The sequence below is a fragment of the Bos indicus genome, chromosome 14, assembly GCF_029378745.1.
Source record: "Bos indicus isolate NIAB-ARS_2022 breed Sahiwal x Tharparkar chromosome 14, NIAB-ARS_B.indTharparkar_mat_pri_1.0, whole genome shotgun sequence".
Taxonomy (NCBI): Eukaryota; Metazoa; Chordata; class Mammalia; order Artiodactyla; family Bovidae; genus Bos; species Bos indicus.
In genome coordinates, this window is record NC_091773.1 from 56,901,434 (window position 1) to 56,916,999 (window position 15,566).

Consider the following 15,566-nt stretch of genomic DNA (forward strand, 5'->3'; position numbering starts at 1 on the left):
ACACTGGATAAAGGACCTAGAATTGTCATTTCATACAAATATTGAGTTAAAAACAACTCAATTATTTCTATTTCTTACAGTAGGGTGAAAAAAGAAACCCACTAATTTTTACTATATCTCATGTGGTCAGTAGATATCTAGTTGACTAATGGAGTATTCATAGGTTTTTCAAGATAGACTAGATGATTGTTAGAGAATTCAAACTGGAAAAAGCCTTTCTTGTGTGGAGCCCCATGGGACCGAACCATTATCTTCCATCTTAGTTACAGTTCCTGGCAGATTAGGAACTCAAGCTATGTTTGTTAGACGACCAGATGATTCCTCTTGTGTTTCTCAGCCAATTCTGTAAGTCTACTCTCTTCCATGTATAAGCCAGATGGCTGAGCAGTTACATGAACTTTTAGCTATATATAGAAGCAGTCTATCATTGTAATTGTCTATTGTGTACCTTGCGTTCTCACTTTCTGTATTTACAAAGACAGTCCAATCATGGTATGATATCAAGACACATTTCAGAGAAGAGAATTGAGGAAATATGTCATATGGCTTCCTTCTCAATACAAGTAGGTGGAGTTATTTAATCTGAGTGGAAATATCTGGGGACCTTTAGTATAGTGGCTGTGGAGGAGGGTATTTAAGAGCCAATAAAATAAGTATAAAAATATTATAGAACATCAGCTAAGCTATATGTATCATGGATTTTCAGTGAATCAGAATGGTTCTATAATTTTTTCCAGAAAAAAAAATTATGGGAATTATAGAAAAGGGAGACTTTGAGAATACTGCCTAGTTTAGCAGAGTGAACAAGTTGGGTTTAGAAAAGGCAGAGGAATCAGAGATCAAATTGACAGTGTTCATTGGATCAGAGAGAAAGCAAGGGGACTCCAGAAAAAACCCTCCTCCTGTTTCATGGACTACTCTAAAGCCTTTGAATGTGTGGATCACAACAAACTGTGGAAATTCTTCAAGACATGGGAATACCAGAACATCTTACCTGTCTCCTGAAAATCTGTATACAGGTCAAGAAGCAAGAGTTAGAACCAGATGTGGAACAACGGACTGGTTCAAAATTGGGAAAGGAATACATCAAGACTGCATATTGTTATCCTGTTTATTTAACTTATATGCAGAGTACATCATGTGAAATTCTGGGCTGAATGAGTTACAAGCTGGAATCAAGATTGCTGGGAGAAATATCAACAACCTCAGATATGCAGATGATATCACTGTAATGGCTGAAAGCTAAGAGGAACTAAAGAGACTCTTGATGAAAGTGAAAGAGGAGAGTGAAAAAAGCTGACTTAAAACCCAACGTTCAAAAACTAAGAACGTTTTTGGCATCTGGTTCCATCATTTCATGGCAAATAGATGCGGAAACAATGGAAACAGAGACAGACTTTTTTTCTTGGGCTCCAAAATCACTGCAAATGGTAACTGCAGCCATGAAATTAAAATATGTTTGCTCCTTGGAAGAAAAGCTATGACAAACTCAGACAGTGTATTAAAAAGTAAATCACATTGCCGACAAAGGTCCATCTAGTCAAAGCTCTGGTTTTCCCAGTAGTCATGTATGGATATGAGAGTTGGACCATAAGAAGGCTGAGTGCCGAAGAATCGATGCTTTCAAATATCGTGCTGAAGAAGACTCTTGCGAGTCTCTTTGACAGTAAGGAGAGCCAACCATTCAAACCTAGAGAAATCAGTTCTGAATAGTCATTGGAAGGACTGATGTTGAAGTGAAACTCCAGTGCTTTGGCCACTTGATGTGAAGAGCCGACTCAATGGAAAAGGCTCTGATGCTGGGAAGAACTGAAGGCAAAAGAAGAGGGTGGCAGAGGATGCGATGCTTGGATAGCATCACCGACATGATGGACATAAACTTGGGCAAACTCCAGGAAACAGTGACGGACAGGGAAGACTGCTGTGCTATAATCCATCGGGTCACAAGAAGTCAGACACAACTTAGCAACTGAACAACACCAACAACCAAAGCAGAAAGAGTGGAGACAGTATAAAATGTGACACTCATGAGTTGGACCATGAAAGGTCTCCCTCACTGGATTTCTTCATAGCAGAATCCTACGTGTTGTTCTTTTATTCTGGCAGTTTATCAATGGGTTGTGTTCATCCCGTATAAGTCAGGAACTGAAACTCTGCTGAAAAGTCGTGAATTAGGATATGCCCAAGTTCAGATTTCTATAAATAGGAAGATATTTGATTAATGGAACGCTCAACTTCAGTTAGGAATGGCCACAGATGAACTACCAGTCTTTCTTGAGTAGTTTCTGCTACTCAGAATTATCTCTGTTTTAGAAGGGTTGGCTGCCAAATGATCGTGGCTAATTGTTTTAGCTTCCCATCCACTAATCACTGATATGGCACAGTGCTTAAGAGTACACATTTGAGAGTCAAAGAAACCTGTGTTTAAATTCTGGTTGTGTGGCTTACTAGTTTGTATACATGGGGCTTCCCAGGGGGCACAGTGATAAAGAATCTGCCTGCCAATGCAGGAGACACAACAGATGCAGGTCTGATCCCTGGATCAGGAAGATCCCTTGAAGTAGGAAATGGCAACCTATCCCAGTATTCTTGCCTGGAAAATCCCAAGGACACAGGAGCCTGGAGGGCTACAGTCCATGGGGTCGCAAAAACTGAGCAGGCACACATGCAGTTTGCATAGGTTATATTAAGTTACTTTACATTTCTGGTTAAGTAGTGAGGTGTTGAAATTCTCATCTGAAGTGAGGATATGCTATTTAGGTTGTTTTAAGTTTTAAATGGTTAAAGAATTAAATGAGGTAATATATCTAAAGTGCCTAAAGCAATAGCTAGAACTTTTTTTTTTTTTTTTTTTTAATAAATTGTTGTTGGGTTCCTGGCCTTCCAAAATCCCTAACCTTCTTTTTACCTGGGGAGTTTATATTCTCCCATCTTCATTCTAAGGGATGCTCATGGGGATCATTATCAATATAAACACTCATGGTTCACAATAGCAAGACACTTTCAGTATTATAGAAACTGTCACTTGAGGAAAAGTCTTAAATTTGTTTTTGGTTACCCTGGAATAGAGGAGAGGTTTAGGGGAGGGGAATCAATGAATAAAACAGTGAGCCTTACACAAGGACTGAGGTAATTAAAGAAGAAGTTAAGTTTATCCACTACTGCTGCTGCTGTTGCTGCTAAGTCACTTCAGTCGTGTCCGACTCTGTGCAACCCCATAGGCTGCAGCCCACCAGGCTCCCCCGTTCCTGGGATTCTCCAGGAAAGAACACTGGAGTGAGCTGCCATTTCTTTCTCCAATGCATGAAAGTGAAGAGTGAAAGTGAAGTTGCTCAGTTGTGTCTGACTCTTTGGGACCCCATGGACTGCAGCCTACCAGGCTCCTCTGTCCATGGGATTTTCCAGGCAAGAGTACTGGAGCGGGGTGCCATTGCCTTCTCCAAGTTTATCTACTAGGTACAGGCAAAAGCAGTTGCAAAACTGCAGAAAACAGACCTACTTTCTCTTGCAGGGTCTGACCTTCGCCCACTAACCTTACTATAGAGAAGCAATCAGAGAAGTAAAGACTATATGTGGAAAAATACATGGATATTTGAAACTTCCCCCAAAAGGCAAAGCCCAGAGGAAGCTGAGCTATACATGTATAATGCTCAGTTACTCCTCAAGTCTTGAGAAAGATATGAATGTAAGATCGATTAAAAATTTCTTTCCAATACTTCTCAGATAGTAGGAATTCCCATTTTACTGGCCCTGTCAGGAACATGGAGAATTTGAAAGGATAACTGATACTTCCTTGTTTCAAATAGGGATGACTTAGGGGAAAGAAGAGACCCTTTCATCTTTTGGTTCTGTGTCTTGTTCGTATTTGGTAAGGATATGGCCATGGCCGTTTATTTAAGTACTGACTCATGTATGGATGTGAGAGTAGGACTGTGAAGAAGACTGAGCGCCAAAGAATTGATGCTTTTGAACTGTGGTGTTGGAGAAGACTCTTGAGAGTCTCTTGGACTACAAGGAGATCCAACCAGTCCATTCTGAAGGAGATCAGCCCTGGGATTTCTTTGGAAGGAATGATGCTAAAGCTGAAACTCCAGTATTTTGGCCAGCTCATGCGAAGAGTTGACTCATTGGAAAAGACTCTGATGCTGGGAGGGATTGGGGGCAGGAGGAGAAGGGGATGACAGAGGATGAGATGGCTGGATGGCATCACCGACTGGATGGATATGAGTGTGGGTGAACTCCGGGAGTTGGTAATGGACAGGGAGGCCTGGCGTGCTGCAGTTCATGGGGTTGTGAAGAGTCGGACATGACTGAGCGCCTGATCTGATCTGATCTGATGACTATTTTCATACCACAGTTGAGTTGAGTAATGTGACAGAGAACATATGCCCCACAAAACCAGAAAAACTACCTGTTCTTTTATGGAAAAAGTAAAGACCCCTCATCTGAACCAATTACCTAGGCAGAACAGGGGTAGCCTGTTCCTTCCTGTTTGTCAAATACCATGAAAATCCCCAATGGCAATGGTCAGTCACAGTTCCCAGTTCAATGCAGAAGTTGCTATGCCCCACTGTGGAAATATTTCTCTTGGGGTGCTAAATTCTCCAAACAGCAAAGCTCAGAGTTTGAGGACTGAGAGGAAAATTTTTGCAAGTGAGTAATAAGGTATAATAATGGGAGATGTAATGTTCACATCCAACCCTGGGTTTCCAGATCCAAGTGTTCTAACTCTGAGGGTAACAGCATCTCATCTCAGTCACTGGTTCAGAGTATATGCCATGTTCCAATCTTGCAATGTGTTGATTGCCAACTGATGCTGTACTGAGTCTTTGATAAATTTTATTTCATATGTGTAATGAGATACACAGTAAGACTCATGAGCTCCATGATGATTAGTGACTACAGGCTCACTTCTTTTGCTGAAAAAATGAGTTTCTTGATCAAGATATTTGTGGAGAAGAAAACTCTAACAGAGAAGAAGTTTAGATGTAATTTTTAGCCTAAGTATGGTGGGTAGGGGAGGCAAACCCAAATGTAGAAATACCATAAACACAAAGCACTTTTTCTTCCATGACTGCTGTGGTCTTAATGGAAGTCTTGCCTCAAAATTCATATGGTGAAATCCTGATTCTCAAGGTGATTGCATCAGGAGGTGGGGCTCTGGGGAGGTGGTTAGCTCTCTTATAAAAGAGACCTCACGGGGCCCCCTAACCCCTTCCACTATACATGTAAGGACACAGGAAGAAGTCTGTGACCTGGAAGAGGGCCCTCTCTTGAACATAAATTAACCTCAGACCTGCAGCTTCTGGAACTGTGAGAAATAAATTTCTGTTGTTTATATGCTACCTAGTCTGGGGATATATATATATATATTTTTTGTTTGTTTGTTTTGTTTTGTTTTTTTTAGAGCAGTGCAAACAGACTAACACAATGATGACAGGGTTGAAATATCATTTCACTGAATTACTGGCTGGTTCTCCAGGGACTCAGTTTTGGTTGTTTTTAGAATATGGCATACCCAGGAGAGGGGGTAATCTGACTAGGCTTGATGAGAGCAGTCTATGTTGTTGACCTTGCATACAATACATTCCTGCCATCATGGCACTTTTCAGATCAGATCAGTCGCTCAGTCATGTCTGACTCTTTGCGACCCCATGAATCACAACACGCCAGGCCTCCCTGTCCATCACCAACTCCCTGAGTTCACCCAGACTCACGTCCATCGAGTCAGTGATGCCATCCAGCCATCTCATCCTCTGTTGTCCCCTTCTCCTCTTGCCCCCAATCCCTCCCAGCATCAGAGTCTTTTCCAATGAGTCAACTCTTCGCATGAGGTGGCCAAAGCACTGGAGTTTCAGCTTTAGCATCATTCCTTCCAAAGAAATCCCAGGGCTGATCTCCTTCAGAATGGACTGGTTGGATTTCCTTGCAGTCCAAGGGACTCTCAAGAGGCTTCTCCAACACCACAGTTCAAAAGCATCAATTCTTCGGCACTCAGCCTTCTTCACAGTCCAACTTTCACATCCATACATGGCCACAGGAAAAACCATAGCCTTGACTAGACGAACCTTTGTTGGCAAAGTAATGTCTGTGCTTTTGAATAGGCTATCTAGGTTGGTCATAACTTTCCTTCCAAGGAGTAAGCGTCTTTTAATTTCATGGCTGCAGTCACCATCTGCAGTGATTTTGGAGCCCAGAAAAATAAAGTCTGACACTGTTTCCACTGTTTCCCCATCTATTTCCCATGAAGTGATGGGACCAGATGCCATGATCTTCGTTTTCTGAATGTTGAGCTTTAAGCCAACTTTTTCACTCTCCACTTTCACTTTCATCAAGAGGCTTTTGAGTTCCTCTTCACATTCTGCCATAAGGGTGGTGTCATCTGCATATCTGAGGTTACTGATATTTCTCCCAGCAATCTTGATTCCAGCTTGTGTTTCTTCCAGCCCAGTGTTTCTCATGATGTACTCTGCATACAAGTTAAATAAACAGGGTGACAATATACAGCCTTGACGTACTCCTTTTCCTATTTGGAACCAGTCTGTTGTTCCATGTCCAGTTCTAACTGTTGCTTCCTGACCTGCATACAAATTTCTCAAGAGGCAGATCAGGTGGTCTGGTATTCCTATCTCTTTCAGAATTTTCCACAGTTTATTGTGATCCACACAGTCAAAGGCTTTGGCATAGTCAATAAAGCAGAGGAATCCATTAATCAAACATTAGGGGGATTGGGAGTGTCTGACTTGATGAACATGGGGTATATCATTTTGTTCATGTTATTACCGAAAGCTTCTTTCACAAAGGGGACCTTCAGTGAACACGTATGATGCAATTATTCTCTCATTCTGCGCCCATTCTGAGAGGACCACCATGTGATCCTTTCCAAAACATCTTTGTCACTTCAGTTCAGTTCAGTTGCTCAGTTGTGTCCGACTCTTTGTGACCCCATGAATCGCAGCACGCCAGGCCTCCCTGTCCATCACCAACTCCCGGAGTTCACCCAGACTCATGTCCATTGAGTCAGTGATGCCATCCTGCCATCTCATCCACTGTCGTCCCCTTCTCCTCCTGCCCCCAATCCCTCCCAGCATCAGAGTCTTTTCCAATGAGTCAACTCTTTGCATGAGGTGGCCAAAGCACTGGAGTTTCCGCTTTAGCATCATTCCCTCCAAAGAAATCCAAGGGCTGATCTTCTTCAGAATGGACTGGTTGGATCTCCTTGCAATCCAAGGGACTTTCAAGAGTCTTCTCCAATACCACAGTTCCAAAGGATCAATTCTTTGGTGCTCACTAATTGGCTAAAATTTCTTGCTTTTGACTAAATGGTCAAACCATGCCTAAAGATCAGTATAGGCTCTTACCTTTGACCATGTATGCTTCAAGGCAAACAAAAAAAGTATCAGTGGTCCTCCCGTGGCATATAAGTATGCAGACCCTAACTTACATGCACAAATTTCAGTTATCTCAGTTTAACAACAATCCCCCAATAACACAGTTCAAATTTCAGTTACCATGGTCTATTGCCCCTGAGAGACTGCATAAAGTACAAACTTCACTGCCAGCTCTTGGTCCACAGATCACTAAGGAAACAACAGACATACCTAATAATCAGTGACTGATCATGTCACTTCTTTCAACGTCTATCAATGGTCATTTCTCATCTGCTATTCAGTTCACACAAACAACACAGCGTGTCATTTGTTGCCTCCTGATCTCCTGGTGATAAACCTGTGTAATTTACAAAATTGGATAATCCTAAAAGGAAATTGGCCCACAAAAATGGATGTGCAGCAAAGAAACAAAAACTGATAACTCTGGGAGTGAAATTCAAATTAAATGTAACTGGAGCTATGGGAAAAAATGGCTAACCTTAGGAATTTTGAGATTTTTACCATTTGAGATACTCTAGATATGTAGTCAGAGGAAGTTACTGAAGGCAAACTAATGGACATAAGTGAGGAAATTGGTTATGACAAGAGGTAGAGTCCTTTGGACTGCAAGGAGATCCAACCAGTCCATTCTGAAAAAGATCAGCCCTGGGATTTCTTTGGAGGGAATGATGCTAAATTGAAACTCCAGTACTTTGGCCACCTCATGCAAAGATTTGACTCATTGGAAAATACTCTGATGCTGGGAGGGATTGGGGGCAGGAGGAGAAGGGGACAACAGAGGATGAGATGGCTGGATGGCATCACTGAGTTGATGGACGTGAGTCTGAGTGAACTCCAGGAGTTGGTGATGGACAGGGAGGCCTGGCGTGCTGCGATTCATGGGGTCGCAAAGAGTCGGACACAACTGAGCGACTGAACTGAACTGAAAGACAATTTCAGAGGAAGTGGTGCTGACAAAAAACACATCACAGAGATAACACTCAGATATATTTCATGACAGTGTACGTTCAAATAATAAAATGTTAGAAGGATAAAAAGGAGTTTGGCAATTCACCAAGGCATAGAAAGACACTCCATATTGCAAGTTATACAAAAAGAAGGCAATCACTGCTCAAATTACTCTCGATAAGCTTTTTTTTTAAACAAAGAAATAAAACACTCTAATTCTCAATGTTTCTAATACTTTAAATTACATAATATTACATAAATATTAGTGTCACTTTTTATTGGCCTATGCGTTTATAATTGACAGAGTTTTTAATGTTTGACAAAAAATTTTAAAGGTCACAGAACTTTTTCCCCTTGATCATTAAGATCGCTTTTCACAGTTACAGCTTGCAGAGTCATTTTTTCAGCCCTAAGGTGCTGTACAAAGAGGATATTAGGAAGAGTCTGCCCACTAGGAGGATATTCTTTCCTATATCTCATCCAAAGTATTTTACTTTGGAGAGAAAATCCATTCAGACTCCAGGCCATGGATGCCCAGAAACTTAATCAAGGTAGAAAATTCCTTTATTTGGGGGGGATTTACTTTCTACCTTTTGTCCTACAAAACAACAATAACACTTGCTACTTCCTGTTTTCTAGATCCTATCAAAGTGGTGTTGTAAATGTACAGGATCAATGGGATATCCTGAAGGACTCAATTATGGCTCAGAAATACAGAGGTGACCTAACTCAAGGCCGAGTAGAAATGGTTACTGCTATTCCTCATGAGTGCTCTTTTCTTCCCTGGAGCTCAGTGCAGTTCAGTTCAGTCACTCAGTCATGTCCGACTCTTTGTAACCCCATGGACTGCAGCACGCCAGGCCTCCCTGTCCATCACCAACTCTCGGAGTCTACTCAAACTCATGTCCATTGAGTCGGTGATGCCATCCAATCATCTCATCCTCTGTCGTCCCCTTCTCCTCCCACCTTCAATCTTTCCCAGCATCAGGGTCTTTTCAAATGAGTCAGTTCTTTGCATCAGGTGGCCAAAGTGTTGAAGTTTCAGCTTCAACTGTCTTCAATTTAGGTCTGAATTTTTATTTGGCAATAAGGAGTTCATGATCTGAGCCACAGTCAGCTCAGTTACAGTATTTTTCAACTCTAGGATTTCTGTTTGTTTTAGATGATTGCTATTTCCTTTCCTCTAATTTTGTTTAGTTGTCTGTGTTTTCTTGTAGTTCACTAAGCTTCTTTAAGAAGTTATTCAGAACTCATTGTCTGACAGCTCATAGATCTTTATTTCTTTAGGGTCACTTATTTGATCTTAATTAGTTTCCTTTGGTGGTGTCATATTTACCTTATTTTTCATGATTCCTTATGTTGGTATCTGCCCACTTGAGTAATGGGGCTTCTCTTCCAGAATGTGTGTATTTGTTTTGGCAGATGCAGTTCTTCACTAGTCACATCAGTTTGAGTTTCTGGCTGTGTTTGTTAGGTGGGTGGGACCTGCTATTATGGTCTATTTTGGGGCAAGGCAACTCCTTGAGCTCTGAGGTTAGGGACTAGGGGTGTGTCACTGGCTGAGAAGAACTGGATAGGACTACTAGACGGTTCTCTACCCAAAAGGCTGTAGAATGGGCTCCACAGTTGCCTGAATTCTCTTGTCAGTCTTATTAGATGGTTGGGACTGTGTACTATATTCAGTAGTAGATAAGGCTATGAATTAGTTCCCTATGCCCTGGAAGGGCAGTAGGCCAGGGTCCACAGCCTATATAGCTTATTATTTAGAGGCCCAAATCAGGCCTCAGTGTACACTGAATTACCCGGTCAGGTGACACCACCAGTTTTGCTAGACACATGGGGAAGCCCTGGGCTATGTTCTTAGTTCAAGAGCCACTGTACAAAGAGCTGTTCATTGGGCTAGGCAGCCTCTCATGTGCTCTAGTTAGGTTCTCTGATCAGACAGGCTGAAAGCTATATTCAGTGATGAGCAGGACGATGATTCAATTCCCTGCCCAGGCACAGTTGGAGAAGCAGCTCTGAAACCAGTAAAGCCCTTTCTTTGTTATCTCAACTCAAGCCAAGAACCCACTCCCCAAGTTCTTTGGCTGAATAGGACCACTGTATTTGCTCTATAAACTATTGGCTCTGTCTGCCCTTCTCTCTGCTTGACTCCCAGTGAATGGTACAGCTCCCAGGAGTTGTCACAATTCAGGTCAGTCCTTCAGGTCTGATGGGACTGAAAGCCTCCACAGCAGGTGGAACTATCTAGGTTATTTTTTGCAGGGCAGAGAGGAGGAGCTGCTACTCTAGGCTATTGGTTCACTTTCTTTTTAAAATTGAGTTAGAATTAACTTATAATAATATATTAGTTTCAGGTACACAGCATAGTATGTGATATTTTATACATTATGAAATGATAAGCACAATATGAAATGATCATTGCAATAAAACCAGTTAATTATTGACTATAATCCCTAGACAGACATCATATCCCCATGACTTATTGTATATCTCTTTATCATCTTCATCTATTTCTCTCACCACCCTGAAACTACCATCAATCTCCCAAACAGGCTCTCTGGTTGGGAGAGGCCAGGAGGTAAATTAATCCTGCCTGTACGTAGCATGAGATGCCTTCAGGCCCAATACTGGCTTTGCTCTGAGGACAACAGCCTTGACTGCCTGCCTCTCTGCTCAAGTGCACCTTGTCCACACACCTGCCAGGAGTTGTCACCAGCCCTCCTGGTCAGACCAAGCTTAAAGGCACTCTCCATAGCAGGTAGGGCTGTGACTCAGCACCCCACCCGGGTGTGGGCAAACTGGGCTCTAAGGTCAGCAAAACTCCTTATTTGAGAATTCAAATCAGTCAGAAGTGTATGCCCACCAAGTTTCCTGTTCAGAGTATACCCGACTTGGGTCTGCAGATGAACAAAGCTGTTGGCTTGGGATTATTACTTGGGCATTTGCCAAACCCCATGTGCTGATGGTTGCAAACCCCACCCCTCTTCTCTGTCACGGTCATATTCCCAGTGACTGGGCCTCTTGGATTCCCCTGTAATCTCCATGGTGTGAGATCATAGTAAAAGTTGCTATAAAGAGACTCACAAAGCTAGAGAAGGCTGGTTGGCCCCCCTTGGTCTCTTTCTCCACTGGGGGAGTCAGAGGCTCAGGGGAGACCTTCCTAACATGGTGCTGCATTGTCCTGGGGGAGGCACAATGCAATCAACATGTAGCCACTTCTCTTACCTTCAAATGCAGTCTGCCTTGGTCTCTGTGCTGCAGAGCATTGCTTCAGCTGCATCTGTGTTCTAGGATTCTCTCAGTTGTGTCTTGTTCTTGAATAGATGTTATTTGTTCTTCTCCTGAGGGGAATTAAAGTCAGGAATGACCTATCTTGATAATGCCACTGTCATCGATTTATTTATTTTTAATGCGAATCCAACCTAAAGTCCCAGAAATACAATTCCTTTGGTCATGATGTATTATTCTTTTAAATATTGCTGAGTCTGATTTGCTTATATATTCTTTGCGTTTATATTCATGAGGGCTATTGGTCCATAATCCTCATTTCTTGTAATGTCCCTACCTGAGAGCACTCTGCAAATATTTGTTGAATAAATAGATTCAGCAAAAATTGTAGAACACAAAGATACAGTGTATCCCCATAGTTACACGCTAAAACACACACAAGATACATGCACATTTGAGGGGAAGACTCAGAAAGACCTTCCTACTTCCAGACGTGTCCAAATACAGTTCCTATTGCATAATCTAGACAACATCTTTCTACATTTTACTTTGTTAATCTCATCTTAAAAATATATCACTGGCTTCACATCACCCTCAAAGCAATGTTCAAACTCCTCAACTTTTTAACTTCCCGATCTTTTACATCTCCAGAGTAGCAGCAGATAGAATCAGTAATGAGCGCTGTGCTTTGTTGTTCCTTTTGCACTTACTGTTCCCTCTGTTGGGAACTCTCTATCTCCTTTCTCCACTGCCAACATGGATACATAGACCAGCACCTGTCATGGGCGAACTCCTAGGTACTCTTTTGGTCTCTTCTCAAATATAATTTCCATTCTTTCCACTAGAAAGATCTCCCTAGGCCCCAAGACTAAATATCTCTCATTTTGTGCCCATGGTGGGGTGGGAAAGGAGACAAGGTGTAGCAGGCTTTGCTGGTCAATCTGGATTCAAATCTCAGCCCTGTCACTTATTTTCTGAGGACATTATACAACCTTAACCTCTGTGCCTCATATACCTCAAAACGAACCTAAAACAGTTTGTTATGAGGAAAAAATAAAAGACGGTGTGTATTGTATAAATGCACAGCTTGGCACAATGCGTAAACTCTCGATAAATGGCTGCTCTTATTCTTTTGCTATATGAATTTTACTATGTCAGAACTCCCCAGGAGAAGTGGGGGGTAACAGAAGGATGAGATGGCTGGATGGCATCATTGACTCAATGGACAGGAGCCTGAGCAAGTGATGGTGACGGTGAAGGACAGGGAAGCCTGGCATACTGCAGTCGATGCGAATGCAAAGAGTTGGACACGACTGAGCGACTGAACAAATGTCAGAACTTAGCACCATATTTTACAGTTCTTTATATATTTTTCTATTTTTTAATTAGGGAAGGTCTTTTTTATTGGAGGATAATTGCTTTACAATGTTGTGTTGGTTTTTGCCATACATTGTGAATCAGCCATAAGTATATACATATCCCCTCCCGCTTGAACCTTCCTCCCACCCCTCCAGGTTGTCACAGAATACCAGGTTGAGCTCCCTGTGTTATACAGTAGCATCCCAACTAGCTATCTATTCTACCCATGGTAATATATATGTTCCAATGCTGAGGAACAGACTTGTGGACAGAGAAGAGGGGAGGAGAGGGTGGGATGAATCAAGAGAGTAGGTAAGTTCTTTAATACCACATAAGCTGTTATAATTTTAGCTTTTACCATAGTTCTGGAAATATAAAAAAGTTCACTAAATGTCAACTATTGCTGATGCTATTATTATAAGATCTTAGAGCTAAATTTTTCTAGATCAGGTGTTCTTGAGGACTGACTAGAAGAATGGAACCATTCATTGAAGGGTGAGTGAAATTGCTTGACACTTGGAGCTACGAGACACATGGGACCCTGGAGGTGACAAGAATTCAGATAAGGTGACCGTGTGAGTATTAGGGAACTTGTATTAAGAACTATGTGAGAATTAGTATGAGTTCCATGGCTGTGGGAGCCTGGTCAAAGGCCATGGAGGCCAGATTTGCTGTAGGAAAATACTTTCCAGGGAGCCACAAGGGTCTGGTTACTCAGAAATGATAGAACAGAGTCCATAAGCTTGGAGCCTTATCATCAGGAAGTGCCAAGATTCTTATACAACCATAGGAAGATAAGGAGACCTATAAAGGATAAGTGCAACTGGGTTTCCCATGAGTTGTGCAGGGCTGACTTTGATCGAACTGATTTAGAAAAATAAAGAAATTATCAACATAAATAATAAATAATTTATTATAGATTCTAATATCATACACTGTGTGTGTGTATACTCAGTCATGTTTGACTCTCTGCAACCCCATGGACTGTAGTCTGTTAGGCCTCTTTGTCCATGGAATTTTCCAGGCAAAGATACTAGAGTGGGTTGCCTTTTCCTCCTCCAGGGGATCTTCCTGGCCTAAGGATTGAACCTGTGTCTCTCACATAGCCTGCACTGGCAGGTAGATTCTTTACCACTGCGCCACCTGGGAAGCCCAATGTCATACACTAGTAGGCCTGGTAATTCGCACAAGAGCATTCTGCAATGGAGGTGGAAGGCAAGAGGTGATCAGTTACTAGTGAGCCACATCACACTGGACAGGAAGGATCTGGGCCAGGCAAAGAACCTGTGGTTCTTCTTTGGCCAGACCACCTTGGACTCCTAATCCTTCCTCCTGCTTTCTCATCTGTGGTCTAGCGGGTTAGGTGGAAGGAGGTAGGAAGCTCTATAGCTGCCATTCCTGTACCTTGAAAGTCATGGAAAAAGCTTGTCCTGATTCAGTAGTGTATTAAATTTTTTCTGGTACTACTTTTATTTACTATTTACTATTAATAAATAGTAATTACTACTATCAAAGATAATAATTTATTATTACTATCAAAGATCCCCTAGTTATTTTGGGAGAACGTTCAGAGTTCACAAATAAAGTCCTTCAAACTTCTGTTAACCGTCCACACTTCTCATGGCTACCAGTGATTTATTAACATTTACCCCTACTGCTGTACCCCCATATCCTGGAAGCTGCTGGCCCACTCATGAAGTTACAGCTTCCTCCATCAGGTTAAGTTGGCACTTGCACTGGCTTTGGCACCTTTGGAATGAGTACTGACACTGCTGAAGACCACAAAGTCAAGAATTATCCACAAAAAACTATGCCGAGGCCATTATGTTAAAGCAAGGAGGATCCTTTCTCTCATTTTTGTGATCCCTTCTTTTTCTTTCATTCCAGAGAAACCTTGTGGTCCCAGTGGGTCCTGGGGCTTTAATATTCCTACACCCACCAGTCATTGGCTAAAAGCCTCGGGGGGAAAACACAGAAAATAGCAGGGTACTTCTGGGGAGCACCAAAACTGTCCACATTATCATCATCTCAGCGCTAACAATTTTTCAGCACCATGTACTAGGTTCAACACTAACTTTGTATGCATTCTTCTATTTAATGTTCAAACCTACCCCCATTTTACAGATGGGGAAATGAAGACTGCTTTAATTAAACCCTTGTCACTCAGTCAGAGTTTAGCGTATTCTGAGAGTCCAGAGGTCTTCATTGCAACAGCACTGAATGACAGACAGAGTGAGTAGAGGCAAATGAGATGTCCCTAAGGACTGGGTCAGAATTAGCTGTCTGGCTACTTGCAATTAACAATTCCTAGTAAGACTGGAGAAAAACAAACAGATGAAAAGTCTCCCATTTGACCTCTGGGTAGTCCTACATGTCTAGATCCTGTCCCTAGATGTCTAACTGTGAGCAGGGCTGCAAGTGTAATCAGCTATGAGGGTCAGGGAGGAGCTGAACTGTGAGAAACCAGGCAGCACGATGGTTGGCAGCTGCATGTATTTAGCTCGAGTCTAACACAGCCTCTCGTCATTAGAGAAAGGGGCTCTTCCAACTGCAGTTGCGTATCATCAGGGATGGGACAGTTTAAGTATTTTCAGCAATATTTCAACAAAAGAGCTCACTGGGAATGAGGAAACAAAT